The sequence below is a fragment of the Papio anubis genome, chromosome 2 (assembly GCF_008728515.1).
Source record: "Papio anubis isolate 15944 chromosome 2, Panubis1.0, whole genome shotgun sequence".
NCBI lineage: Eukaryota > Metazoa > Chordata > Mammalia > Primates > Cercopithecidae > Papio > Papio anubis.
The window spans coordinates 126,255,564-126,264,235 of record NC_044977.1 but is presented as its reverse complement, the minus strand read 5'-3'; the positions used below and the strand labels follow the sequence as shown (position 1 = coordinate 126,264,235).

At 34.9% G+C, this 8,672-nt stretch overlaps 1 long non-coding RNA gene across 5 annotated transcripts in view; it reads left to right on the top strand.

Moving 5' to 3' along the window:
- The first annotated feature begins 4,007 nt into the window (after nt 1-4,007).
- Nucleotides 4,008-8,672, top strand: part of LOC103882213 — a 325,635-nt gene continuing 320,970 nt past the window's right edge. Inside the window, exon 1 of one of the 5 annotated variants that reach the window (XR_002520485.2) lies at nt 4,008-4,997. This is a non-coding gene — a long non-coding RNA (uncharacterized LOC103882213). The remainder of the gene's footprint in view (nt 4,998-8,672) is intronic. The other 4 variants (XR_004182239.1, XR_004182237.1, XR_004182240.1 and 1 more) reach the window with 4 other exon arrangements.

The window sequence follows — 8,672 nt, the reverse complement described above, 5'->3', positions numbered from 1 at the left end:
TCTTATAAATTATTTGTTTGAATTATTTTATTTCTAAAATGGGGAGAATATCTGGTTTCAAAGATTCTGTAGTATAAAACAAATAGAATAGCTATCTATAACATATTAAAAATGAATTATATGTCCTAAATATGTTGTATTGATATTGAATGATAATATTTACTAAGTTAGAAATTTTGGAACACTTGTGTCAGAAAAGATAAGATAATCTTTCGAAACTGACCTTTTTCTGTGTTAAACCAATACTCTGGAAAAATAACTCCTTTCAATGATATAGTAGGTTGACATTAACTCCCCATATGCAAGCGCCCTCTATCATTTACTAAAAGGTAACATGTTTTAAAAACTCTACTACCTTTTAACTGTGATGCCAAAATAAACAGGAATCCAGAATATTCAAGTGCTGAATAGTTTTTAACATTCCTTAAAGCTTTGAGCAAGTATTAATCCATGCAGGGACGTTTCATATACAACTCAGCTCGATAGGATGAATCAATCAAAACACAACACCTGCTGCTCAGTAAGCTGGACTGGCTTCTTTCTATCATGTGGACAGTATAGTGTTCACTTGACAAGGAATTGAGATCCATGCTACTAGTTTAAGAAAAGGGTTGTTGGTGGGATTTTGTTTGTTTGTTTATTTAAAAGATTTACAGTCTTTATCTCATAGAAATCAAGAATTGAAACTAGTACAGCCAGACTTCATGGGGAACATAATAGGATATTAGGTCTTTTTTCTGTCTCTCTTGGGGTCAGCATGGTTGCCTCCCTAACACTTTCCTTAATTTCTTTCTGTTCTTTACAGAGGGAAGAGCGATTCCTAAAAATTTAAGTATGATGCAATTTTCCAGTAACCCTCTACTGGCTTCCTATCTGTCTATGTAAAAGCCAAAGTCCTCACACAGGTTCATAAGCCCTATATGATCATTTCACTCAGCCCATATCTGACCTATGCCTTATCATTTGCTCTTTTGCTCCCACTGTGCCAGCCACATTTTCCACCTTGCTCTTCCTTCAAATTAAAAAGAACTTACATATCTTAGGACACTTGAAGCTGCTATGCACTCTGCCCAGAACATCCTTCCACAAATATTAGCTGGCACCTTCACTGTATTTATGTTTCTGTTCAAAGGACATATAGTCATGTAGGCATTCTTGACCATGCTATCCCAAGTAGTAATTCCCTCATTACTCTTGAACTGCATAACTTGTTTATTCCTACAGTTTATCTACCTGATAACATATAATTTATTAACTTGTGCTAATCTACCACCTCCTACAACAATAAGTTTTATCACAACAGGGACTTTAATTCATTGTGGTATCATTGCCACCCAAAACAGTGCCCAGTACATAATAGGAACTACGTATGAATGTTTTGGAGGTTGAATTAAATGAATGACTATTACTTCTAATCTCTACTTCCTTTTGCGTCTCTTTTTTTTCCTGCTAAATAGTTCTTTTTTATATTAGCTAGCAGTCAGTTCAGTTATTTCACGACCTTTAATTTACAATGTTCTCTAGCAACTGATAACTTCTTTTTTCTGTTAGTTCAAATTCCTGAAAATCTAACTGGACAGGTTAATTTTTTTTCAGTAAGGCCACACAGACCACAAATTTCTGGACAATCTCTTCTTGTATTATTTTCAGTCAGGTATATACACTTATCTAATAAAGCTGAGCCACCTCAGAACATGGCTGTGAAGGCATGAGGGCCTGTGGGAAGACATCCAGGCAACATAAATATGTCTAACACATAAAACTGTTGCAGCTTCATCTGCACCAATGTTCTTCACTGTCCCAAGTCCTACTCATAAGACTGATATAATTCCTCAATTCACTCCATTGATCTTTTACTTCCATGTTTCTTCTTCATCAGATGACTCCTCCAGGCTTCTTGTTGTTCTTGTTACACTTCTTTCATCACAGATATAACTATGCATTTATAGTTCTCCTATGATAAATAAATTCATGCTCTGCTTGACCCTAAAGACCACAAAATGACCCCATACTGTCACTTCCCCAAGTCTACCCCAATTAACTTTGGAATGGTAAGCAAGAAATATCATGTGCCTTTACATAGATCCTGTTGTGGACACACCCTAAGGTGACCCCCAATGGGTCATGCCCTTGCCTAATCCCCTGTTGTTTTGTGTGGATGGAACCTGGTACTTCCTTCTACTCAATAAAATATGGCAAAAGGGAAATAATTATACAGAAGTAATTCAACTCCCTAATCAGATGATTCTGAGTTAACCAAAAGAGAGGTTGTTTGGGGTGGTCCTAGCTTAATCAGGTGAAATTTCTTAAAAGAGAGATTGGTAACCTCCTGAAAATGAAGACACATTTTCCTGATATCCTTGAAGAAGCAAGCAACCATGGGTTCTACAACCATAGAGAAATAAATACTTCAACAACCTGACTAAATTTGGAAATAAATTATTCCGTCAAGCCTCCGGATAAGAACGCAGCCCAATTGGCCTCTTGATCATAGTCTCATAAGACATTGAGCAGAGGACTCAGCCATGTCTGGACTGCTGACCTGCAGAAACCACGATTTAATAAATGTATTTTGTTTTAGTCCACTAAATTTTTGGTAATTTGTTATACAGTAATAGAAATCTAATACAGATCCTCATTCTAGTTTATTGAAAGAGACAAACATTAAGAACCCCCTATTATTTTATTTCTTTAGACCTCGCGGTGTGACTCTGTCTTAAACTTTTTCTTTTCTTGAGTTACACATATTAAATTATGGAAACTGAAATAATATCCTTTACTTCCTTAGTATCTTTCTATTTCGGGATTTATTCCTTTACTATATTTTCCCCGTTCTCAGTGTTTTAAAACTAAGTGTAGACCTTTCAGAAAACAACATGTGACCATAATACTTTTCTTCCTCCCTTAACCACATAATCATCTCTTCTGCATGCAGCATCAGCTCCTATCATTTTCAGCTCTTGGTTCTGACGAGCATAGCCACAGTGTCTTTGACTATGAGATTCATATGTTCACTCCTCTCATTAATGTCTCACTTTTTTCTGCTTATACATGTAAATATTTAATTTTCTTAATTTTTTCAGTAAAGTTATTCTTAATTTTTAAAATATTTACTTAAACAATGATTAATATTTACTTGATATTTTGTAAAAAATGAGAATATTTACTTAAACAATGATTTTGTATGGTCAAGATGTTTATGTGTGAAAATTTATCCCTGATTTATCTACATGTTACATCTGAATGTTCATGTAAATTTTATTTGGTTAGACACATCTATATGTGGTCACTGTATATTTGTTTATTATTTATATGTTTCCAAGTGCTATTTATTCTGCTTGCTATCTTGAACTATACATTTGAAGTCTGGACTTTCTAAGAAGTCTATAACTATCCTTCAGCATAGAAGTCATGTAATTTAGGAGTCAGTTATTTAATAAATAGTTTTCAAGTTCCACAGTGCTAAAAGCCAAAGGTATAGAGACACGAAGAATTAACATTCCTTTTAATCTCATCTAAAAACAGAACATCTGTTTTCAGACCTTTAACAAACTCACAAAAAATTACAGTATAAATATTTGGTATATACTGTCTGTATTTAAAATAAAAATTTTACTTTTCTTCAGAATATGTCTAGTGGTATGCACTTGAAAAAACAGTATGTTCATTTATTATAAAAATGGGAATAAACACTTGAGATGAAATACTGATGAAGGAAACTTCTTCTATGTTTATTCTGCCAGACATTCTCAAAAACTGATTTGAGAATGAGGTGATTAAGAATTTCTGTTTCCCAAGGGGACCTCACAGAGTACATAATCAATCTCTGGTTCACATTTCCCTGAAAACAACAACAACAACAACAACAAAACCACTCTATATAAGATTCTGATTAAATAATTTTAAAGTGAATTTTTTATTTTTAAAAAGTGAAATTCAAAATCATGATGCAGTGATAGAAGTCGGAATCAGGGCGGGGTGGGGTTCACTCACCTGCAGGGAATGAAGAAATATTTAATGATTATATTTCTAAATGCATATCGCGGTAGACAAGCCCTAAAATGTTCTATTCAATTAATTAAGCTTATATCTCATCCAGGTATACCAAATTATTCTCTTTAAGGGAAAGAAGCTTATGGAGATTAATAGTGGGAAATTAATTGAAATAACTTTTTTTTGAAATATTAAAGTCATATGAACACCTGATCACATGAAGTATAGCTGAAACTGCTTTTCCTTGTTATCATACTGAAGTCAGTGTAATGCATTGATAAGAAGCAGACCGAACATTTCCAGATGTAAGGTTCATAATTTTTCAAAATAGCAGAGCATGTTGGATTGCGTTAATTCAGAGGGATAGATTTCTCTTTTGGAAAGCTGCCTTTGAGTTAAATACACAAATCCTGAAACTTCTGAAAGCAGTCAGTGTTAATTATCTTCCTTTGAGATGAGTCACCGACAAGCAGAAAATTTGCCATCTAGTGGTGTTTGTACATACGTGAAATCTATTTTTTTATTTTATTGTGAAGTATGAAAGACAGAGAATATTCATAGGCAACAGAATGAGATCTTCCTGCAATTTTCTCTTTTTTTAATCCACAGGAATGTGTAAATAAAACCGTTTGATTATTTAACAAGAGAAAAAAACATTTGGTTATTTAACAGAATTTTCTGACATCCTTGTTCCACCCAGTTGTTATAAATTTGCTGCAGCTGCTTCGTAACGCCTCCAGATGGCGCGCTGGTGCCTGTTCTCGCCTCCCAGCGACCAGCCAGTTGCCAGCCGCTGGGGAGAATGAGCTTGGAGCCGCAGGGCTTAATCCCGCGCGGCTCAGAGATGGGTTTCTGGACTCGCGAAGCAGCTGCAACAAGGCATCACTCATTGTACAAGTATTTCCATTTCTGAGAGCAAAAGGAAGAACTTAAGCTGGCGGCACTTGGAGTGTAAATTGCTTTGTAGTATTTAAAGGCAGAATGGATCCTGGGCAGCCGAGCTGGTACGTGCAACAGAAACTACTCAATGGAATTGTTCTGGGTAGGACTGGTCTGATCGTCCTTTGTGTACCAAACGTTGTGTGTCCTGGATTGCGCCTATGTGTATACACCCATTTCATTTTCACCAGGATCATGGGGACTTGGGAGTCATAATCTTTCATTTTTCCAAAATGATATAATAAAAGCTTTACAGAACATTGTTTATTAATAGAAGCGTGACCCGAGTCACAGTCTTTAGAAACACATGATAATGGTATAAAAATACTTTTCTTTTATGTTTCTTTTTTAGAGAAAAAGAAAGTAAACGTAACCTGTATCACTGTGCAGTGTTACTGGATATGACTTAAAAGACAATGGCAAAAAATGTTTGACTGCCGTGGAGTAGACTTTTACCTGTAGGTGTAGACTTAAGCACACCTGTAATATATCAGTGTTTTCAAATCTGTGTGCCAGAAAAAAACATTGTGTAGCTATAAAAACACTAGTTATGAAAAATGCATGTCATGAATGTGTACATTTTGTATGGTCTAATACGTTTTGTGAATGTGTGTTGTGTATACGCACACAATAACATGTATATGTGACCTAGATGCAGAATTATTATCGTATGGTTACAAATAGGCATGTGTTGAACATAGATTAATTTCTGAACCTTCATACACTGTATGTCTGTCTGGATAACTTAGTATGGAGATTATCTATTGCCACAATATTAAATATGAATTAAAAACAATATTTTGTTTTCACTGTTACACTTTAAATTTGTTGAATTCTATTCAGTTGTGCATTGAGTTTTCTATGCTTTTAAATTCTGAGGAAAGGCTGGTTTTTATATTTTGAACATAAATTATTGGCTGAGATGATTATGTGGAGATAGGATTCATAGACATATAAACATAGGTTCCCTAAAGTTCAGGTTATATGTGGAATTCACAAGAGTTAACAGTTTTGAAAACTCGAGAGTTCTGACCAAGAGTTTACATTAGAAACAAGAAAATTGAAAGATTCAGAGCTAAGTTGGATATTATCAAGGCTGAGGGTGTACCTTTAGTAATATTACTCTAAGATTAATGTTAGACTACTTATAAACTTGTATAGATTCCCTTGAACAGATGTTGTTCATGAACCAGTGACTGAATTTTATCTTCTATCATTGCACATAAGCAAATATAACACGATTCAATACAAGAAATATGACTTGCAAGTGAACTAGGTAAGGTAGCATGCTAAATAAAGCCTAATATACTGAGAAAAGTTAGAAACTATAGAGTCCCTGCCCTCAAAGAGTTGCCATTCAAATGACTAGGTTAGGCATGTTCATGAATACGAGTACACAGTAAAAGACAAAATAAATGCTATTAAATTGAGACATGCACAGGTGTGTAGCATTTAAATTGAGGGAGAAATCTAACTTAGGGGCATTAGTAAGGCCTTCAGATTGGAGAGCCCCCTTCTAAAGAGATGGGTTACAAGAACAATTTTTGTAGGTGTGAAGAGGTTCGGGGCAAGAGATGTATTCGGGTCAGACATGTGGTTTGGGTTGGCTGTGGCTTTCTTTATTGGTCTCAGAGGTAAGGAGTAAGAGATAGATAATATTATGCAAATAGGCTGTGTAATATTGAAGATGATCTTGAACATGGGATTGAAATTTGTGGATTTCATCGTCAGTTCATTCCCAGTGCCACTAACAATGTAGGCATTCAGTATTCTTAAAACATTGAATGTTCTATGTAACAGCAAGAGCCAGCACAAAGTTTTAGGATATTTGTATGGTTTATGTATTGCATGTCTACCATATTAGAATGTAAGTTTCAAGACATAGCACTCTTTTTCAGTATTATATCCTCAGAGCCTAGAAAGTACTTGAAAAAATATTTATCTACTGAATGAATTAATGACTAGTAAAATTGGAATATAGTCAGGGTTCTATATCATTCACATTTAGTTTTCCTGATGGTCTTAAATTACTAAAATCCTCAAAATTTACCAAGTCTTTGAAGCTATTGTATCAGCCGATTCCACTTATGGCTCAGGTACTTCTAAGTGAGTTCCCTGGAATTCCACTATTAGTATTTAATCTTACTCTATTTTTAACCTCTTTTATGAATAGACTTGCCTTTACATTTTTAAAACGGTTATTAAGATAATTATAAACCGTGTGATTATTCAGGCAGAATTAAACAGTTCCTCTTCATATCCCTATAGTAGACATAGTGAGTATATAACACACATTAAACAAATACATTCAGGAAAAGAGTTGAGGGTTTGAAGAATGTCTTTGCTCCCTGTAACATATGTTTACCTCCTGATTAGAACACTTCTAATATTTGGTTCTCTGCAACTTGATTTAGGCGAAACTCTCTAGAGCCTCTTTATAATTTTGTATATGCAGAGTGATCATTTGGGAAATCCTTAGCTATTTGCTTATATAGTATTTGGGGACACTGTGATAGTTTCTAGGGGTCACAGCCCCTGTCCCCCCAACAGCAGTGGTCCTCTTTTTTGTTCCTGTGTACTGATATCTATACTTTTTATGGACAATGACAGGAATTTGTGGAGAAACTAGTGAAGAAAAAAGTTTTTGTCATTTGAAAGGGTGATACTGGGTGAAAAGATACAATCATTTTAAAGGAATTTATAAATGTGATTTGCCCAACTAAATTGTAAATGAATGCATAATGACTTGTAAATAGAAGGGCCGAATAAACAATGTCACTGAACCAACAACTTCAAAAATAAACCCCTGGAGTTTCCCCTGATCCTCGAGAGAGAGCTTTCCGCTGTGATAACGATTTATATATCTTAATTTACTTGTGTATCACCCATCTAAAAATACACTAAAGTGGAATTTCTCACTTTAAAAATATATATCGATGGGGTTTATGTGTCAGTTCAACTGAGGATGCAAGCTTTTAGTTTCAGCTTGAGCTAATCTGTGTGAAGTCAGGCGTTTTCTCCCAACAGTGTCAATAAGACAAATTTCCACACTAGCCTGGTCTCCATCCTGCTGGACTTGCTGGTAATGCTTTATTTTTATCCCTGTGAGAGGAGGTAGTATGGCATGGTGGCTGGCCCAAGACTTTCACCTTATTCAAAACCCTAGTGTGTGGCTTGACCTGGAGATTAATCTTTCCCTAATAGATTAATCTATTAGAAAAAGAATACCTTGTCTAAATACTGCTGGGCATTCAGTTTTGGAGAAATATACTGCAGTGTGTACTGCAGGTTTTTCCCCCTAGTGGTTGACTTAAGGCTGTTGTATTGAAACAATAGAAATAGACTTCGTATATGGAGCTGGCTTGGTCAATATTGTCTAACTTATGTTTTTAAAAACTTATTTCAGAAGAAATGGTTATTTCTTCTGAATGATCACTGTTAAATGATCATTTTGAAAGATACAAATACAATGCCCTGAACAACATGCTTTTGTGTCTTCTTTGGAAGGCTGGACATACAAAATTATGCAAAAACAAAATATATACAATTAATGGAAGTGTTTCTGCTACTAGATTCATACTGTACTCCTTTTTCTGGGTGTAGTGGAAAGATCTCCCTCTGTGTATTCTAATGTCACTATTTTTTATCAACGGTGACACTGAATCAGTTTAACATGATTTTTCTTTAGCCTGTGTGACCATACTGTAAATTCCTTAAAGGCAGGAAACAAATTCTATGCT